Here is a 21,592-nt window from a genome sequence, read left to right as displayed (position 1 = left end):
CATAACATGCACTACAAAACTTCAACTAGTAAAGTGCAATAAATAAGCTCATCAAAGCTAAACAAGGTACAAAAGACATGTTATGTGAAAATAAATTGACCAACCTTGTTCTCAAAAACCAAGAAGAATAGTACAAAACAAAATGTGCTTTCTTTTTCTTCCTTTTTTTTTTTTATATTTTTTTATTTAAAAATAAAAAAAAAACACCTAGAATGAAATGCATGAATGTTATGCTATGCAAATCCAAAAAAAAAAAAAAAAAAAAAAAAAAAAAAAACAACAGCAAAACCAAAGAACAATGGTCACAAAAGGTAGAGCAACGAAGTACAAGGACCATGTCAGAAAGACTCAGTTAGATCGAGTCTTTTGCATCCAAAACCTTTTAGATGCACCATGAGCATTGGAGTTCTTATTCATATGAGAATGATTTCCAACTCCAGGATTGGAATAAAGGTTTAAAGCCTTTACCAAATCACCAATAAGTACCATAGGATCAAGTGCTTGAGGCACAGGTACTTTTGGTTTGTTTGCTCTCTTAGCAGCTTGCAGCTTGTAGCAGTTTGGACGGATGTGTCCAGACTTTCCACAAAAGTGACAAACCCATGCAGGCTTATCATGTGTCTTGTCCTTAGATAGGGTAGGCTTCTTAGACTTAGACTCTTTCAGATCAACCCTAATCTTCCTAGACGATGAACCTTCTAAGGGTTTAACAACCTCACTTACAGGGGGTTTGATAGTTTCACTCACTATCTCACTCACGGAAGGTTCAGAAGAAGAAGATGAAGGAACAAACTTTGTGGAATGGGGAGCGGACACAGAGATGCTTTCAACATAACCTAATCCAGTTTTGTCAGAAGAAGACTTTTGACCACTCAGCATTTGATTAAGTTTAGAACTAGTAGATCTAGCAACAGATAAATCAAGTTCCAAAGATTTAACTTTATCAAGCAAAAACATATTTTCAGTTTTCACATTGTTCAAAAGTTCATTAGCATCAAATAGTTTAACAAGCAAATTTTTCTTTTCAAGCTCAAGAGATTCAATTTTTTTCAAGCCAAGTTCAACATTCATAGCATCCTTTGCAGCACCTTTGCAAAGTTTATTATAAGCCTCTTGAAGATCTGCATCTTCAGAGAGTTCCCCATCAGAAGGGTTCTCTTCAACAGATATGCTCTCATCAACTACAGCAGTAGCGGTGAAAGCAATGAAGTTTCCATCCTCATCACAATCAGACTCATTATCAAAAACTTCACCATCACTAAGGGTTACAGTCATAGCCTTACCCTTAGACTTCAAATAGGTTGGACATTCAGATTTCATGTGTCCATACCCTTGACATCCAAAACACTGAGAGCCCAAGGAATTATTGGAAGATCGACCTACTCTTTCTCTAGGTTTATCATTGTTGTTAACCTTAGTGGGATCATGCTTCCTAAAATTTCTAGGTTTAGCAGTGTTTGTGCCTCTTGCCTTTCTATTACTATTTCTGAGAAAGTTTCTAAAATTCTTGGCAAAGTAGGCAATCTCTGTAGCAGAGAGCTCATCACCAAATCCACCACCTTCAACATCATCAACTGACTTAAGAGCCATTGATTTGGATTTGGTAGTTTTGAGTAGATCCAACTCATAAGATTGAAGAGATCCTACAAGTTCATCAACAGGGATGGAGTCCACATCCTTACTTTCAATAATGGCAGTCACCTTGGGTCTAAAGTCTTCTGTTAAAGATCTAAGAATCTTCCTAAAAATTTTAGGTTGATCATAGATTTCACCCAAGTTAAAAGCAGAATTAACAATATCATTCAATTTAGCATAGAATTCATCAAAAGATTCATCATCAGACATCCTAATGCTTTCAAATTTAGAAGTCAATTGCTGCAATTTATTTATTTTGACAGCATTTGTGCCTTCATGCACAGTCTGGAGGATATTTCAAGCAGTATGAGCAACCTCAACATTAGAGATTCTCTTAAATTCCTCCATAGAAACAGCGTTAAAGATCGCATTCATAGCCTTGCTATTAAATGCAGCTGCTTCTTTTTGAGAAGTTTCCCACTCACTAACAGGAGTAGTGGGCTTCTCCCATCCGTCTTCAACGGAGTTCCACACCCTCTCATCAATGGATTTCAGGAATGCTTTTATCCTTACTTTCCAATAAGCATAATTATTCCCATCAAAGTGAGGAGGAATAACTAGAGAGTGTCCGTGTTCCATGACAACAGGGGTCAAGGATCAGCTCAGTGATCAAAGGATCAACAACAAAAAGAGCTACCCGCTCTGATACCACTTGATAGTTTTTAGACCCCTTAAACAATTGATTAAACTTAGGTAATTAGCCAAGTTGTTACTTAGTCAAATTAAATAAGTCTGGGTTATCACAATAATAAAGATCAAATCATGCAAAGCAGCGGAAAATAAATAACACAAGATATGATCACCCAGGAAACCAAACCGGTAAAAACCTAGGGAGGATTTGACCTAGCTATCCATAAGGTAAACTTGAATCCACTATCTTGAAAGAATCGAAGTTCATACAATAAGACTTACAAGCCCCTACGCTCGACTTCTTATTACTACCAACTAGTAGAATTTACTGACACGACCACGTGCAAGCTCCGAATTCACGGACTCCTTCTTTCTTGGATTTACCACCAGATACAAGCACACCCGCTTGTGTTTTCTTTAAGCTTCAAAGGCAGCAACTGAATTGATCATCAAGGTGTAGATAAATCTTCTCCTTGAAAACCCTAAGTTTATGTAAAGGAAAACTCCTCTAGATCTCACAAGAGATTTACACAAACCGCAATTATGAGCAACACTAAAACGTGGCTAGGGTTTGCCTTTTATACTTAGGACAAATAAGAAACCCTAAAAACGTTTTAAAACACTTAGGGCTGAGTTGGACGAATCTGTAGAAAAACATTCTGCTCGAGCTTCGATCGATCGAGCCTGTCTTTCGATCGATCGAGCCAGGCCGAAAGGCACAATACTTCCTGCTTTAACTCGATTCCAACTTTACATAAAATCACAACTTTGAGCTAGACTAAAAACGTTTCTAAAACATTGTTTTGATCATGATTTGCCAACAATACAAATTAGAATTCTAAATACATAAAATCCTAAGACTTTAGAACCTAACAGCATGCATATTAAGAACATATAGAACATGTAATCCAATAGTGAGATTTTCGAAATATGAATTTAGTAAAAGTTATTAGTTGATGCAATATTACTTAGAGTTACACTAGGTGTAACTTGAACCCACCTCTCTCTCTCTCTCTCTCTCTCTCTCTCTCTCTCTCTCTCTCTCTCTCTCTCTCTCTCTCTCTCTCTCTCTCTATATATATATATATATATATTCCTAGTTTGAACATTAGGCTTTTATGACTTATAGATGATTGTGATATATTTTAGATAGGATGAAGATTTCCTTCAAACTGTTTTGGAGCAAATTTCCTCACATCCACCACATGGCAACTTAAAAAACTATCCACATGTATATTTAGTCACACGACTTAATATTTATGTGATTTGCTTAGATAATTTAGTGAATTAGGTGATTTAATCCATTTGGATGATGTTATTAATCATCACATGGACTTAGGAGATTCCCTTTCAATAGGTTTGGAGGAAAATTTATTTAGGCACTTTCATTGCTGTTCCAAGCCGGGTCCATTGCTGAACTGGACCAGCCCATACTAATTAAGAAAATGGTCCAAATCCTAACGGGTCCATTGCTGTTCCAAGCCGGTTCCAATTAAGATTGTGGAGCCCATTATCACCCCTACATGTATGGGGTTTTAAACTACCAAGACCAATATGAGGCCTCCTTCATGGATCCATCTACAAGCTATCACTTGCAACGAGGCATTGCCAATTATCCACAATTTAAGAGTTTCATTAGGCAATCTAGTTCGTGATAATTAGATATAATCACATGAATGGTGATATTTAAGTCACAAAGTAGTTGTAGATAGATTTCATCACAACAATTTTTAATTTTTTTTATTGAATTTTCGATCATAGGCTCAAACAATTTTGTAAGGATCAGGATTGTGTGTTAACTTGTGCGTTAAATTTTTATTTTATTTTGGAATTGGAGACAATTAATGAAAGTTTATCTTAAGGGGCTCATAATTTATGGGAAATTCCCTAGTAGCACATATATTTGAAGGAATTGGTGGGCTAAATTAGAAGTTAAGCAGGCAGGCGCCATGCGGGCTTTATGTCCATCCCTATATCAAATGTTTTGCTAAGAACCTGCTTCCCTATTTGTCTTAAAGTGGTCATCGTCAGATAGATTTTTGAAATTAGTGGTCTTTAGTCCTACTGTTTAAACCAATGCATGTGGTAGAATTGCTAACAAAGAACGATATAGTTGTGATGCAAGTAGAAGACACAAGAAGCAGAACATGTATACTTTAAGAAAATAACATAGTATCAACGAGGCAATGGAGTTTGGAATCCACCAGAAAAGAGGTAAAAGTTTGTATTTTATTCATCTGAAAAAAATGATGTCTTAGAGGCTAAAATGTGTTTAAGTAAAAGAAACCGTAGGGCGGTTAGGAAAATGCCATAAAAACCCTCATGCGCATTAAGCACAAAATTAGGTAATTTTATCAAAATATTAAAAATTGAGATAATTGCAAAACTAAATACTACTGTCTCTAGAAAACATTCCAAAATAGATAAAATCTTATTATGACTTTATTTATTTATTTATTTTTTAAGTTATAACGGAAATAAAAATGAATAAAAAGGGCAAAAATGCAGATTTTAGAGCCTAAGTGGTGAAATTTGCTCGAAAAGCGGTTTCGATCATGGCCAAAGGCATGAGTTTTACTCCCAACGTCGTTTCCCTATACATTGCAATTTTCACGTAATTCTATCGCTGTCAAATGATTTTTACTAGTACTTTTCTATCTCTTATTTCTTATGCATTGACTTCTGGCGGTTTCTTTGCTCAAGAAAAGCTTGTACTATCTGTTCTATATCATATAAAACATGCTTAAATTAAGAGAGATTTAGAGAGCTTGTTCCTAAGTCATGGATGTGATAAATTACCACCATTCTCAAAAGTTTAAGAAAAATTGTGAATTTAATTATCTAATCATTATTCTAATACTCCCTTATGTGTGAGTTTGGACTTCTCAATAAGTGGGACGCAACATATAAATTTTTTTAAATATAAGGTATAGTGAAAATAGGAGTTCAAATTTATAACCACTTGCTTTGATAACATATTAGAATTGTTTATGGTATTGAGAAAGTAAAATAGAGATTAGAGAATTAGATAGCAAAAGTAAAATTAACGTGGTTCGGTATGATTATCTATGTTTGCAGGCTGCAGCATATAATAAAGATTTAAGAGAGTGCATCTTCAATATATGAATTTGTCATGAATCATGATACAATCTTGAGTCTATTTAGAGTATATTGAGAGAGACCACCTATAGGCTAGAACCATATACTAAACTTGAAGTTATATATGATGTTAATGAAAGTACTGCAGTAGCGTAAGTTGTACAAGTACATATTTGTCATATTGATACTTCTAATAGGGCAAGCCTAGAATATAGTGAGCATCTTATAGTAAAAGAATAAAGGGGAAAATAAAACACAAAACAAAACAAAAGTTTCTATTCCTGCATCTTAATCTTGCCCATGGTACCGTGATTCTCTTTTTTTTCTTTCTTTAATTCTTAATATTTCTTGAGATTTTTTTTATTATCCAAATGTGAAAGGTCTTGTAACATAAAATTGTGAAATGCGTAACAAGGTAGAACATTGAAATTGGCCACCCTCCATCGATGAATTGTGATTGATTATATATATATATATATATATTCCAACTCCAGATCAACATAATTAAAAAAAAAAAAAAAAGATATAATAAGCTCATGGTTACAATGTTGCTTTCATGTTTTTTCTATGCAAATCTAAATCTTTGAAGTCCTGAAGAACTTGAATTCTCTAATGCAAAACTCCAATATACGGACTCTGTTCATATTAGTGGTCCTAGACTCCTAGTTAGCAGTAGGACTCAGGACCACTCGTGAATGGGTATATACAAAATATAAATTTCATGTCATGTTCTCGACTTGTTTTCCATATAAATAACGAGTATTTTGGTGAATGTATAGCATATGCATGCATGCATACGCATATATCTTCCTTAGTCCGGTTTTTTGTGTTTGCTTATGGCTAAGGGGTCCATTAAATTTATGGTCCATAGATACAAGTAATAAGATATTGAAAATTCACATTCACATATTTTAGCGCATGATGATTTATATATTTATTATTATAAATTTCTTTGATTTCAAATGGGGGAGGGAGGATTCAAAGTTTTGGAATGTGAACATCTCCATTGAAAAAATCAAGAGATACTAGTTGAATTAAAAATTATAGGCATATTTTAATATAATGATAATAAATATAATCACAACAATAATAGTAATTATTAAGACAAGAAAGTTTCTATATTAATGTATGCAAAGATTTTTGTTAGAAATAAGAATAATGCTAGAAAATAATTATTATTAAAATTTTTTATTGTAAAACTCACACACATATGGGTAGAGGGAAGAATATTTTTGAAAGATTTATAATATGGTATACACTCAAAGGAGCATAACTCTTGAATGTGTAGCACAGAACTTTAAACTTGCACACATCACTCTTATTCTTATTATTATTAAGACATAAAAAGTTATTATTTTCATTCATATATGGAGGTATTTAGGTTAAAAACCACAATAGTTTACTAGACTCTTCATACATGCTACGAGTGTGTTTAGAGGGTTTTTTTTTGGTTATTGTTTAATTAGAAAAGTAGAGGAAGTTATAAGCACTTTTTCATATTTATCCTTTATCTAATAGTTTTTTTTTTTTTTTTTTAATTACAAAAATACTAATAGTTATAATTAGTTAGTGATGTGAAAAATATGGAGTTAAATTTTAAATGTGACCTAAAAATTTTAGGCCTTTGAAAATTATTATTTTCTTTACTTGACACTTGTAAGGACTCGATTTGTAACGACCAAAATGATATTGGGTTCGCACGTAAATAGGCCCAAACAATATAATTTGTAGAACGTGGGTGTTAAGAACTAGATTAACTTTTTTGGAATGAAAAGATTCACCCTCACGTATATTGAAGGCTCGGAGCTGGCACAACAATCGGTTTTTTTCTGGTAATCGATACAGTTCTTTTGCTTTCCACGTTCTTCTTCTTCAGTCTATGCTTTTTTCTCTCTCTTATCTTCCGATCCTCTTTTTGCATGTTCTTCTTTCAGTTTATATACCACCCTCTGTGTTCCATCCTCACCACACACGTGTAGGTTGGGTTCGGGGGATTTCTTTCTATCCCATCTAGCGCCTCTTGGAACTTCCTATGGGCAGCTGTAAGGCTGCCTCCTTACTGTTCAGATATCACCTCCACATTAATGCGGCCGGAGAGTTGGTTGAGAGGTAATTAATGCGGAGGCAGCTGTAGTTATAGATATTTGTTTGCATTTTCTTTCTTACCCTTGGTCTGTTATCCCATCTTCAGTGGTGATATAATTTTGAGGTCTGGTTGTAACAAGACCGCGTCCTGATCGTCCTCGGACGCATACTGCCGAGGAGTATGGCATCTTCGGACGAATACGGAACTCTACTTTCATGATATTGACTACCACCCCCTCTCGGTAATTACCCTTATGACCTGACTTGGCCTCCTCGGACGGATATGCATCCTCGGATGGGCCACAGGCCCAATGATCCTGACCTTAATGGGCCTGTTGATTGACTGGCTCCCACAACACTATTATTTGAAGTTTTTTAAACTTATTGAATTATTGAGTTTAATGCGTAAGAGTATTTAGAACTATTTCAAAGTAGACACCTAAAAGTCGCATTCTTTTAAATAAATAACTACGTCAAATACTAATTTCAGAAAAAAAAAATTTCCAACACATGAACGGATCTAAAGCTTACTTTTATTTTAAATGACCTGGTTAATTATATCAGTAATATCCCCTCTCTTGAGTCTATTATCAATTTATTACTGTTTAACTGGCCAAAAAAAAAAAAAAAAAACCCAAGAAAGAATAAAGAAAAAGGCGATTAGTGTGATACTTTATGTCAAAACAAAAGGAACTAATAAGGGCATCTTTTTTATTTATTATTTTTTTTTTTTATGAAAAAGATTGTAACTTTATTAGGAAGAAAATAAATTCATTACATTATGAGTAATAACTGACTCAATTAGCTAAGCTAAGGGATTTACTTTATCCAAGTTACATAATAATCATTATTGTCTATTTCTTTGCCAAAATATGTGCTGGCTTATTGTCTTGACACTTCACGTGGGACAGTTGAGCTGAACAAAAATCCTGAATTTTATGGGCTACCCGCCTAATTAAAATATTTGAAACCACCACAGGTGGAGTGCATAACCCCAAGAAAGAATCAGACACTATCTTGGAGTCACATTCAAATATCACATCCCTTAAACCAATATCTCATGCAAAAGAAACTCCCACATCCATGGCCTTTTCCTCGATCTCAAGAAGACCCAAAGGCTGATGAATGCGCTTGCTTAACGCTGCAGTAACCTAGATACACTTACCAACCCTACCCCAGATTGCCGAGATTGAGCAAAAACGGCCTTGTCCACATACGTTGTTTTAACTAGTGTGATACACTTAATTTGATACTTAGGGTAATTTTGTTTTGTTTAAAAAAAGAAAAAGAAAAAGAAAAAGATTAGGCTTTATAAACAAGAGACTAATTTACTATCTCCTATCATCAGAGAAATAAATAAATAAATAAATCCACCACTAATTGAACTACGCTCAGAGGTTAATTAGTGTACTTATTTATGTCACATTTATGGGTAATATTTGCATAAATGAAAGACGAGGTATCTAGGTGACAGCAATTTGGGTGCATTAGATATCTAATCATAAGATTGTTATTTTTGTGTAAATTATAACAAAAAGAACTTATTGCTTATTAGTTATTGTATCAGTATGGTCCAACAGACTAATATATGACTAATTTTGTCCTGACAAAAAAAATATGAATATAATAATTATCAGTTGATTGCAAAATAATTTTCTGATATAAATAATAAAAGAGTGATATTTGTGGTCCTGGCAGTCAAGAACCCTATGTGAAGACCAATCTTTTTCGTTTATTCATCACATATATGTATAGGAATTTTTAATTTTATGTCATGTCTCGAACATACTTATTTTTTGTTGATCGTACAACATTATTTATCAGCCTTGACTTTATTTTATTAAAATGATAATGAACGTTCTACGCAAATCAATCCATATAATATCGGGCCTGTTGGCCCAAGTGGTACCCGGTCTCCTTAGTGACCTTCAACTCAGGGATTCGAGTCCCTGCATCTGCATAAACAATTACCTAGCAAAAAAAAAAAAAAAAAATCAATCCATATAATGGTAATGTTGGTCCCATGAAAGGAAAGACAGTGAAAAGTATAGTTTCTTATTAGGATTTGTAGTTTTATTTTATTATTATTATTTTTTGATAAGTAGGATTTGTAGTTAATAGAAAATGAAAGCTTTGTTGATGAGCATATATATTGTAAGGACACGATTCGTAACGACCCCAAGATAATATTGGGCTCGTACGTAAAGAGGGTCCAAACAATATCATTTGTAGAGCGTGGGTTTGAAAGGCTAGGCCTTGGTCACCGGACGGTAGTTCGGGTTGGCTCCGGTCAGTGAATCTCGTTCAAGGAGTCTGGGGAGCTCTACGCTCTTCTTATTCTCCTTGTTTCTAGGACACCATGGCTGGGAGGACAGGTTGTCCCCCCCTTTTCTCTCACTGCCTCTCTTATCCATTTATACGGGCATTTACTCTCTTACTAGCGTCCACGTGTAAGCTCAATTTCCTAGGACTTAAGACTTGTCCTGTCAGCCTATACCTAGAGTGGTTGGGGGGAGATTGCAAAAGCTGAAGAGTATGGTCCTGTCAGGTGCATAATGCTTTATTGCAGTACTGGCAGCCTTTTATTTGTGCTGTTTCCGCATTGTGATAACTCTTCCTTTTAGGGGCATTTATGGCATGCCGAGCAGGAGCTCGTCTTCGACCATTTCCTTAGACCGTCCTTGACTCTCATGGTGCGTCCTCGGCCCTGTATCTCCTCGGCGCAGGTCTTGGGCCTTAACATGAAATGGGCTGGGGTCATAAACTCTCTGGCCCCACATATATATATATTCTCTTTTTTTCTTTTCTTTTTTTGGAGAAAATTTGATGTGCATATATAGAACATACATAATCATGGTCCTTTCTCTTTTCCATTTTTTTATTTCCCTATCGTACAATGTGATTTCATGGATGACATGTGAATATACATTTATTAATTGCATTTCCACAATTGACTTTAGTAATTGACAAATAATAATATTCGGGAGAAAGAAAATTTACAATGATGAATATCTTAATTATTAGTAATTTTATTTGATATTCGTACAATAATGAAAATAATTTCAAGTTTCAACTATGATATGTGTCTTTTAGTCACTTAATATACTACTATGATACTATCCTATTATGAAAAACCAGTTTCACTTTCTAAACGGGGACCAAGACTCTCTGAACGGCGAAAATATGAGTAGAGTTAGCACAAACATTCAAAACAACTTTCTTAAATATAAGCCTTATAATGAAATGATAATTCATGACATAATGCATGACATTGTTACATTAAATTTAAATTCCAAATTAAAAGTCTTTGGTAAAAGTCTCGTAGTTCAATTGATTTTAGTTCGTTTGGTAATTTCTTATTTCTATAACTTATTTATATAATGTGAGACAAAAAACTAAAAATTAGCTTATTTTTAAAAAACTGAAAGTTAAATTATTTAAAATAAAAATGAGAAAAAAAAAAAAAAAAGTAATGCGGCCCATAAACAGTAGATAATTTAAGCAAAAAATTATCATTTAATCGGTTGCCAAACGCGCATGAATTCATATCACTAACAGAGAAGTTTAGAGTTCAAATCTCCATTTTGTAACTATCGAATTATCAAAAACTAAAAAATAAAAAAGAGAAAGAAAAAAAATTAAGCATTTAAAATTGTATTGATGTCTTCTTCTTTGGCATTTAAAAAAAAAAAAAAATTGAGAAACAAACACACATAGGCACACACACAAGGGAGAAGGAAAGATGTTCTAACATAAAGTCACACCACAACTTCATTCAAAAATCATGGTTTCTTTGGCAAAATTAAAGCATCACCAAATAGTTTTATTTCAAACTGAGGTACATAAACTAAATAAAGAAAATTATATAATACTATAGGAATACTAAAAATATATACTTCACCATCTCATATGAATTATAAGTCTTATTATAAATTTAATTAGTGAAGAGGGAGGGAGGAGGAGCAGTACGCATTCATGATACTATTAAAGTATTCTATAATTACCTACTCTATATTTATTATCATGATTATGTAAAAGTAGGGGGTTTTATTTATTTATTTTAATTTTATTTTGATGGTTATAATAGGAATGAGAGAAATTTTTAGTTTAGATGAGTACAAGGTTCTTAATAATTTTTTTTTTTTTTTTTTAGAATCATGCAAAAGTAGTATTTTATTTTATTTTTAGAATTGAATTAGTAATAATTACTCCTGTACGACACCGAGGTCTCAAGACCCAAATGGGCCTTGGGCTCAGGCCCAATGGCACGACCCCATCACTTTAAATTCTGCTTGAAACTACCTTCACGAACTACGAGTTTTGAGCCTCGACCCCTAACCGATGCTCGGCATAGTTTCCCAAACAAACAATGAAACCTTGTCTGGACGTACCATAGGATGCTCGGTAGTTCAGGAAACGTCACTACCGAGCATATTAACCTGAGTTGGAACCAAGTTCCAAAGCCATAATCGCTGCATTCCACTCTCACCTAAACATCCACTTACAACAGATAATATTGGGCCTTCAAATGCACTAACAATGGCAGTAATCATGATCTCCCCACTAACTCAGAACTATAAATAAGAGAAGCTGGGGAAGAAATAGGGGTTCAGAAAAAAAGGAGAAAAAAAACAGTCATTCAGGAAGGGAGAGAGAATATTACTTTGAGTCTCTGTGCTGAGAACAACCCAAAGTAGGAAATCCTAAAGCCCACCTTATAAATAAGTTGTGAGCCCAAGTGAGGTTAAGCCCAACAGTCTCATTTCCGACGCGCACAATTGGCGCCTACCATGGGGCCCTCCTATGAAGCTGCGGTTCGACTGAGACTCAAGCAAGGGAAATGTCCGAGGGGCGTTCGGGAGGGCGTGCTCAGAGTGGTTCGATATGATCTTCTCGGGGTTCCACATGGTGGGAAAGAAGACAAAAAGGGCGTGAGGATAGGGAGCGTCTGCAAGGAGAAGAAAAATCTGGCCTGGGAGAAGGATTGGACCAGACCCACCGAACGATGTCGGGCGCCTCAGGACACGGGCAGTGTGATGATAGGGACCGAGAGCTGGAGTGGTTGCGCAGATTGGTAATGGATCTAGAGTTGGAAGCAAAGGGTCGACGCCAGGAAAGGGACCGAAACCACCGGCAAAGGAGAGATGATAGCATGGGAAATCAAGGCAAAGAGGGCTCTAGCCAATCCGGTACCCAACGATTCCAAAACTAATCACCCTTTCGAGAATCACGCCGGCGCAGGAATCACTCACACTCCTGAGAGACACGTCATCACCAGAACCATTCACGTTTGCACAGATACGATGACCGAGGATCGGATTCACCAGAGGAACGGCGACCCCACAATGCTGCCATGGATGCCATGAGCCGAGCCTTACGAAGGGCTACCCGGTCACCATTCTCCGATGAAATTGAATGGGCCCCTATGCCGAGTCGATTTACACGACCACCATTCAATTTCTATGATAGGAAGACGGATCCTGTGGAGTATGTCAGTCATTATATCCACATGATGTCCTTGCATGCGCACAATGATGCGTTGATGTGTAAGGTATTCCTCTCTAGTCTCGGCTCCACGGCCCTAAGATGGTTCAATGGGTTATGAAAAGGTTCCATTCGCAGCTTCGCTGAGCTGATCCAAGAGTTCGGCAATAGATTCGTGACATGCAGCCGAGTGCCGCAGCCGGTGGATACGCTACTTTCCCTAAAGATGAGGGTAGGTGAAACCCTTCGGAGTTACACCAGTCGGTACTGGGAACTATACAACGAGATCGGTGGGGGAAATGAGAAGATAGCGGCAAGCACCTTCAGGATGGGGCTCCCTGAGGATTCTGAACTGCGGGAGTCGCTAACGAAAAGACCTCCCGAGGATATGAGACAACTTATGAGGCGCATTAAGGAGTACAAGCGCCTGGAAGATGATCGGATGCAGAATAAGGGGAAGGCCCCGTTACTCGGCAGATCTCGGCAGGGCATTATTCCGGCAAGACCGAAAAAAGATTTCAGGATGCAAGAACCAGAGGCGCAAATTGAAGGAGTTAATGTGGCGTTCAAAGAGCCTGTGCACAAAATTCCAGATCGGATTAAGAACGAATCGTTCTTCAGGTGGCCGAACAAGATGGGGGGTGATCCATCTCGGAAGAATCAAAACTTGTACTGCACATACCACAGGGATAAAGGGCACATTACCGAGTAGTGTTGGGTACTAAAAGATCATCTCGGGCAGCTAGTAAAAGCAGGGTATCTGAAAGAGTTCATAGTGGACTCCGTAGACCGAGATGCCGACCAGGGTGTTCAGCAGAAAAGGAATCCCCTCCCACCCCCGCTGGGAGTGATCGAAGTCATCCACGCTGCCCCGAGAGATGCGGCCGTAGCTAAGGGAGTACTGACAGTAGCCTGCGCGGAGGGAGAATCACCCGAGAAAAGGATGAAAGTTGGTCGGCTGACAATCTCTTTTGACGAGGAAGACTTGGAAGGGACGATCCAACTTCATGATGATGCATTGGTAGTAACAGCTCGGATTAGCGGGTTCTTGGTGAAAAGAGTGATGATAGACTAGGGAAGCGGAGCTGACGTAATGTACCCGGATTTGTTCGAAGGGCTCGGATTGAAGAGCCAGGATTTGGAATCCTTATGAAGTGCCCGATGTAGATCCCGAGTTCATTGTCCACAAGCTTAATTTGGACCCATCATTCCCCCAAAAAAACAAAAACCGAGAAAAGCATCGAAGGAGCATGTTGACGCGGTAAACTTGGAAGTCCAGAGGCTGAAGGAGGCAGGAGTGATAAAAGAAGTATTCTTCCCGAAATAGTTAGCAAATACGGTGGTAGTAAAGAAAAAGAATGGTAAATGGAGAGTTTGTCTGGATTTCACAGACTTAAATCGGGCATGTCCTAAAGATCCGTTCCCAATGCCCAAGATTGATCAATTAGTAGACGCCACGTATGGGCACCCGAGGATGAGCTTTTTGGATGCTTTCCAAGGGTATCACCAGATCTCCTTGGCGCCCGAGGACCGAGAAAAGACAGCATTTATCTCCCCGAGTACAAACTATCACTATGAAGTCATGCCGTTCGGGTTGAAGAACGTTGGAGCCACGTACTAGCGGATGATGACGAGGATGTTCCGAGAGAAAATTGGGTACACGGTAGAAGTATACATTGATGACATGGTGGTAAAGAGCAGAAAGGAGTCGCAACATACGGAAGACTTCCGGGGAGTATTCGAGATACTTCGGCAGCATAAGTTGCGCCTGAACGTCGAGAAGTGTACTTTCGGTGTGGGGGCTAGCAAGTTCTTAGGTTATCTGATTTCTACTCGGGGGATAGAGGCTAACCCTGACCAGATAGAGGCCGTGAATCGTCTCAGACCGCCGAGCAATCCCAAGGAAGTACAAGTGCTACCCGGGACGTTAGCCGCCCTAAATCGATTCATCTCCAAATTTGCTGATCGCTGCAAACCATTTTATCAACTTCTGAAGAAATGGAAGGGGTTTTAGTGGGACGAGAAATGTGACAAGGCTTTTCGAGATCTGAAGGAATACTTGGCAAAAGCGCCCATGTTAACGGCCCCGGAGTCCGGAGAGGATTTGTTTATGTACCTCTCGGTGTCCAACCATGTCGTGAGTGTTGTGTTGCTAAGAGACCGAGGAGTGCAGCAGCCAGTGTATTACATAAGCAAAACCTTAGTAGATGCCGAGACGAGATACCTGCCCCTAGAGAAGTTAGTGTTGGCACTGGTGCACGCCACGAGGAAGTTACCGCATTACTTTCAAGCTCATACTGTGTTCATCCTCACCCAATATCCCCTGCAGTCATTGTTAAAAAGATCAGACTTCATGGGTCGAATAGCCAAGTGGGGAACTCGGTTGGGTTCATTCGACATAAGGTACCGGCTGCGAAGCTCAGTGAAGGGACAGGTTCTTGCTGACTTCATTGCAGAATTTACCCCTAAGAACAATAGGAAGATAATTTGTAATGCAGAAAGTCGTCCGTGGGAGGTGTTTGTAGACGGCGCTTTGAATGCTATGGGGGCCGGAGCCGGTATTGTCATAACCACCCCGGAGGGCATACGACTAGAACACTCCTTCAGATTAGGATTCAAAGCCTCAAACAACGAAGTCGAATACGAGGCCTTTCTAGCCGGATTGAGGGTCGTATTGCATCTGGGCGTGAAGGATGTGGATATTTATTCAGACTCTCGGCTGGTTATTTATCAAATCCTAGGAAGCTTTGAAGGTCAGGACTCTCGGATGAAAGCCTATCTAAGCACAGCTAAGCAAATCATTAGCAAGTTTGGGACAGTGAAGGTGGCCTAGGTAGGTCGGGCACAAAACAGACACGCCAACTCGCTGGCCACGTTGGCCTCGTCTACTACTGAGGATATTCCTCGGCTCGTCAAAATAGAACTTATAAGGGAGTCAAGTATCGATATAAAAAGTGATTATAACTCGGCCAGGGTTGAGGTGGCCGTGGTGTCAGTGGCCAATCCATGCTGGATGAACCCGATCATAGATTTCTTAGTCGAGGATAAAGTTCCGGACGATGAAAAGGAGGCTAAAAAGATTCGTCGAGTGGCTCCCCGGTACTGGCTGTCGGCAGATCGTAAATTGTACTAGAGGTCTTTCGCAGGCCCTTACCTTTTATGCCTACATCCCGAGAAAGTAAACGAACTTCTGACCGAGCTGTATGACGGAGTGTGTAGTGGCCATGTTGGGGGGCGGTCTTTAGCACACAGGGCAATGATCTAGGGGTTTTGGTGGCCACAGATACAGAAGGATGCCACGAAATATGTTTGGAGGTGTGAACAATGCCAAAAACACGCCCCTCTGATTCACCAGCCAGCAGGTCGTCTAAACCCCGTCAACAGCCCATGGCCGTTTGCACAATGGGGGCTGGACATCCTGGGCCCTTTTCCCTAAGCAACAGGTAACCGCCGGTTTGTATTAGTGGCAGTTGATTATTTCACGAAGTGGGCGGAAGCCGAGGCCTTGGCCAATATCCGGGATATCGACGTGAAAAAGTTTGTATGGAAAAACATAGTCATAAGGTTTGGGGTGCCGGACTCACTGAAATCAGACAATGGGCTACAGTTTAATAGCAAAGGTTTCCGGGCCTTCTGCAACGATCTCAGCATTAAGAACAAGTATTCTACTCCGGCATACCCTCAAAGCAACGGCCAAGCTGAGGCAGTGAACAAGACGATTTTGAACGGGTTGAAGAGAAGGCTGGATGGGGCAAAAGGGAGGTGGGTTGAAGAGCTACCTAACGTCTTATGGGCTTACCGTACAACTCCCAGAAGATCCACGGGTGAGACCCCTTTCTCTTTAACATATGGGGCAGAGGCCATGATACCGACCGAAGTGAGCCTGTGCAGTGCACAGGTCGCAGGATTTGACCCCATCCAGAACGCCGATTTAATGATGGAGCGCTTGGACTGGTTAGAAGAATGGTGGGAGGCAGCAACCATACGGCTTGCGGAGTATCAGCAAAGACTTGCCCAAAGATACAAACAAGATATAAAGAGTAGGGAATTCAGCGCCGGGGAATTGGTGCTGAGAAAGGTCGTGGGAAACATGCGGGACATAGCTGTAGGGAAGCTTGCTCAAACGTGGGAGGGACCGTACATAGTTACCGCCATCGCAGGTGCGGGGCTTACTACCTGGAAGACCTTGATGAGAGGCCGCTCCCTCGGCCATGGAATGTCCACAACCTAAAGAAGTTTTATCCGTGACCATCCATACACTGAAATGTAAGTCGAAACCTTGTACTTTGCTAAAATCAAGTTAATGATGAAGTTACTTGTCTAAGTTGTTTTCGATTCCGTCATTGCACTTTAAGAAAATTGCATGTTTTGTACCAAAAAAAAAAACTCTAAGGACAGAAGCCTCATCCTCGGTTTGATCAAAATCACCGAGCAGGTGGAAACCTTATCGTTACAGAAAAAAAAACTCTAAGGACAGAAGCCTCATCCTCGGTTCGATCAAAATCGCCGAGCAGGTAGAAACCTTATCATTACCCAAAAAAAAAAAAAAAAAACTCTCTAAGGACAAAAGCCTCATCCTCGGTTCGATCAAAATCGCTGAGTAGGTGGAAACCTTATCGTTACCAAAAAAAAAAAAAAAACTCTAAGGACAGAAGCCTCATCCTCGGTTCGATCCAAATCACTGAGCAGACGGAAACCTTAACACCCTTACAAATACTAAGGACTGTAATTTCATTCTCGGATCATCCAAAATCGCCGAGCAAGGAAGAACTGTGCACTAGGTTTTGAGGCATCATGCCACTTACATTTAGGGAAATTAACACCTGTTGTATGAACGCGATATATTGGGGCATGATTTAACCCACCGTGTAGGCAGCTCCCGGCCCAACTTGCTACAGAATAAATAACCACAAAAATAGATAAAGAAAGACGGCACAGAAGGTCAAAGTGAAGCGTTCGCAGACATAATCCAAGCAAACACACAATGAACAAAACGTCATTCAAAAAGTTAAAGGCAGAATTGAAAGCAGAATTAATGTCTCATCGCCAAAACTCGGCAACCGTTTACTGGTTATCCCCACGAAATAAGGAAATTGTTCAATCACCACAACCCGGTGACATAGGCAAATATACCAATAAAAAAAAAATGCAGTAAAAAGAAGTAAAAGCATAAAAAGAGCTGGACGGCAAGTAACTTAGTCAGGTGGAGGGCCTAGTCGGATCTGTTGCTTCAGGCTGCTGCTGGTTGGTCACGAAAAAGTGCAGGTCCTTACCGAGCAGGTCTTGTACAGTCAGGATGCTGGTGGCTTCCATCTCGTCTGGCTCTGCATGAGCATCAATCTGTTCCACTAGCTCCCTCATGCTTGCTGTTTCTTCCTCCTTAACGGGCATTGTCGGCGCTTGCATGGCAGTAACGGGGCTCGGAAAAGGAATCTGGCCAGGGTCTCTCAAGGGGGAATCCTCGGGAACACCCAAAGCTTGCAGGGTGGCAAACCACCCAGCCTTAAAACCCAGCCTTCGAGCTTGGACCACCACCGGTTCCGCAGATTTCTCGGTATCGACAAACCCTTCGTTATACCATTTTTGCTCACAGGCCTCCAAAGCTGCCCTCAAGTTGGTGAGTTCCTCGGCTTGGGAGGTGTTTAGGCTAATTGCTTCAGCTAGCTTGATGTCTGTTTCGTTTTGCTTAGCCAAGAGCTCTAAGCACCTCTTCTCTACCAACGCTCTATTCTTCTCCGTGGTAGCAGCCTTCTTCTTGGCAGAATCAGCTGCCTTCAGTTTTTCCTTTGCTGTTTTGGCAGCTGACTCCTGTGCCCCCCTCTCATGCTCAACCTCCTCGGTAAGATCCTTTGCACGGCTAGCCAGGATATGAGCCAATTGAGCAGCCTGACAAACACAGAAATTAGTACGGAAATGAAAAGAAAGGAATGGTAAGTAATAGACAAACAAAGAGTTATCGCAATAGTATGCCACTCTAACTGGCGCCCTACGGACTCCTTCGACCTGTCCTCAAAAGCATGCATGTCGTTGGGAAGAAGAAGACCCTCAGCCAGGGTCTGAGCAATGCGACCCCCCTCACCTTTCTCCCACATCCGCACACAGGCTGTTGAAGGCAAAGGCTTGCCATCCAGCAAAAACTTAGGCTTCCACGCTGGTGCGACTTGGGAGGAGGATGCAACGCCCGGCCCAACCTGGGTTTGCGGCTCGTGAATAACGATACCTCTTGTTGGCCGGGGAGGACTCTGGATGGCTATGTCTCCCAGACCCGTAGGTGGTTGATCGGTAACCCTCTGCCTTTTCCGGGCTCGTCCAGCTTGAGAAGGGGGTGGAGGGGGAGGCACCTGGCTTCGACTCTGAGAAGGTGGGGGCTGGGTGGCCTGCCGTGTGCCGGGCATGAAACGATCGATGGTTATGACCTTCCTAGTCACCATGTCTTCGCCGAGATGGGTATCGATAGCCGACAAATTGGTTGCTTTAAGTGCAAGATGCTCGGCCTCTGCGATAGGGGCCTCGGTTTCAATGGGGTTCTCGGGTTGAGTGGGCTCTTGAACAAGGGCTTCTTCTTGAATAGGCTCGTGAGCTAACTCTCGAAGATGCCGAGATACGCGCTCCACAGACTCGTCCCGCAAAGGCGCTCGCTTGTCCGAGCAGGTGTAGCGCTTTCTGAACTCCCTCACCTCCCCGGTCGTAAGGTTCGGCGGCAGAAAATTCACGTACCGAATGTCGATGTATGACAAAAGTGTACTGTCAACTAACAGCGCCTATTTAAAGGACTGCCAGGTGGAATAAATGAGCTCTACTTCGAGGATTAGGTGCGAGGCTCGAAGCTGTTCGTCCCAGTGCATGAATACCTCGGAACGGAGGATAAAATCTAAGTCTTTGACGTGGACTGTTCTAATGTCCGGAATGAACACTTTGCCGTCTGCAAAAGAACGAAATGCTATATCAACAGCCAGTAATGAAAAACTACTTCAGTGAAGAGAAAATAAAAGAGTCGGGGAAAAAAAAAAACGATTAAGTCAGAGATTGGTACGAACCCACTTCATGCCGTGAAAGAGGGCAGGGGACCTCCCCGACAAACCAGTTGCCGCGCACCCGGACAAACTCCCCGGTCGAGTTCCTATTCAAATCAGGTAGGCATGATATCAGCCGTACCCGATTATCTCTAGTTTTTAAGTAATAGTTGGAAGCTTTGTTCCCACAGAGACTATACATGTGGTTAATGTCATGGTAATCTAACTGTAAATCAAAGGTGTGGTTCAACCTACTAACGCAGCTAACTACCCGGTAAAAGTTGGGGGGAAGCTGGTCGGGACACAGCCTGTAGTACCTAAGTGTGTTAATCAAAAGAGGATCCCCGGGGAACCTGACCCCACCCTCTAGAATTGCCATTAAAGGAAAAAAAGCTGTACCACGCCCTCGGTGGAGAGCGATTTCGCTCTCGTGGCAGTAAGCCACTTCCACGTCATCGGGAACATTAAACTTCTACCTAAAGGTGGCCAAAGCCGCCAAGGCCTCCAGGAGATAAGAGTAACCCATTTTTGAAACTTAATACTGTGAAAGGGAACTCGTAGAAAGAAGTTGAAGGAATAGGAAAGGGAAGAGAACTTACTTTGGGTTCTAAGGGAGAAAGGAACTCTGGGCTGGTGAGTAAGCGCACAAAGAAGTAATCGGCAGAGAGTATGCTCAAGAAATCAGAGGTGAAATAGTGAAAGAATGTTCTAAAGAGAGCTATTTACAGGAGTAGAAGAGGACATGGGAACGTTTAATTAGCAATAAATGGGCACGATTCACGAAAGACCCTGCGAATGCCAAAGATAACCGACACGCGCGCCGCTTCGGTTCACGAACCGTCAGACAATAATGACAACTGAACCTGGCACCCCGGAATAGCGCGTCTTTTGAGAAGAGCATTAATGAGAAGCCATAACCGCATGAGTCCCTGGCCGTAGGGCTTTCGAAACCAAAAGGCTTGGTCGGTTCCTTGATTCTTCCCGGCAGCCGGGTATGAATCAAGGGGGGGCTAATGTACAGCACCGAGATCCCAAGACCCAAATGGGCCCTGGGCTCAGGCCCAATGGCACGGCCCCATCACTTTAAATTTTGCTTGAAACTACCTTCACGAACTACGAGTTTTGAGCCTTGACCCCTAACCGATGCTCGACATAAATTTCCCGAACAAACAATGAAACCTTGTCCGGACGTACCATAGGATGCTCGGCAGTTCAGGAAACATCACTACTGAGCATATTAACCTGAGTTGGAACTAAGTTCCAAAGCCATAATCGCTACATTCCACTCTCACCTAAACATCCACTTACAACAGATAATATTGGACCTTCAATTGCACTAACAATGGCAGTAATCATGATCTCCCCACTAACTCAGAGCTATAAATAGGAGAAGTTGGGAAGAAATAAGGGTTCAGAAAAAAGGGAGAAAAAAAACAGTCATTCAGGAAGGGAGAGAGGATATTACTTTGAGTCTTTATGCCGAGAACGACCCAAAGTAGGAAATCCTAAAGCCCTTCTTATAAATAAGTTGTGAGCTCAAGTGAGGTTAAGCCTAATAGTCTCATTTCCGGCGCACACAACTCCCATATTCTTCTAAGTTGGCAATTCAATAGAAACGCTAATTATCTATGATAGGCCAAGAATGT

Source organism: Quercus lobata, chromosome 5 (assembly GCF_001633185.2).
Source record: "Quercus lobata isolate SW786 chromosome 5, ValleyOak3.0 Primary Assembly, whole genome shotgun sequence".
Lineage (NCBI taxonomy): Eukaryota > Viridiplantae > Streptophyta > Magnoliopsida > Fagales > Fagaceae > Quercus > Quercus lobata.
Note: the sequence above shows the minus strand (reverse complement) of the source record.